At 37.6% G+C, this 699-nt stretch overlaps 1 protein-coding gene across 1 annotated transcript in view; it reads right to left on the reverse strand.

The window, feature by feature from the left end:
- The window catches only part of LOC107686103 (basement membrane-specific heparan sulfate proteoglycan core protein-like), a gene marked incomplete at its 5' end in the record, with an annotated part of 21141 nt that overhangs the window by 13064 nt on the left and 7378 nt on the right, over positions 1 to 699 (reverse strand). The gene's annotated exons all lie outside the window — the stretch shown is intronic.

Raw genomic sequence — 699 nt, forward strand, 5'->3', positions numbered from 1 at the left:
CCAACATCACAACAAGATGATATTTTAAGCTCCTTATGTAGCCGAATCTGCGCTGGTTTGAATGGGCCGCCTCGTTTCCCCTTTGTTTTTGATTTTTTCTTTTTTTCTTTTTAATGCTTTATAAATTCAATGCCACAAGAACATGAGGTATTACATATTCACATTATCAAATTAACATTATTAGCTGCCAGAAAAAAAAAGGAAAAGGAAAAAAAGGAAGAAAATCACATAAATGCTTTCAGAGCATTACATGTTTTCAGTGCTTTTTTGTTTTTTGTTTGTTCTAAGAGATTTACATATAATTTAAAGTCATTTATAAAATGTGCAAAATTTGGTTTACATTGAGCCCACTTCGTTTCCCCTTTGTTTTGCTGCCTCCAGCTAGCGCTGTGACGTCGCTGACCCTAGTTAGCTGTGGTTGGCCTGTCCGTGCGTCACTCAGAACACAACAGGCCAATCAGAAGACAGGCTCATGAATATTAATTACAGGCCAAAATCGACCTGTTCTCAGCTGAGCTCCTGAGAAAGGAGCTGTAAAAATATATTGAGATGGTTTTTGGTACTTATACTGCAAATATATATTCTTAAGGACATCAAAACCTAAAATAAAACTCCAGAAAGGTGTAAACTATGTGACCTTTAACCAACGCGCTTGCGTTTAAATCCGGTTCCCCCGTCTCTCTCTGTGGTCGCCGTAAT

The sequence above is a fragment of the Sinocyclocheilus anshuiensis genome, unplaced genomic scaffold (assembly GCF_001515605.1).
Source record: "Sinocyclocheilus anshuiensis isolate Anshui unplaced genomic scaffold, SAMN03320099.WGS_v1.1 scaffold1243, whole genome shotgun sequence".
NCBI lineage: Eukaryota > Metazoa > Chordata > Actinopteri > Cypriniformes > Cyprinidae > Sinocyclocheilus > Sinocyclocheilus anshuiensis.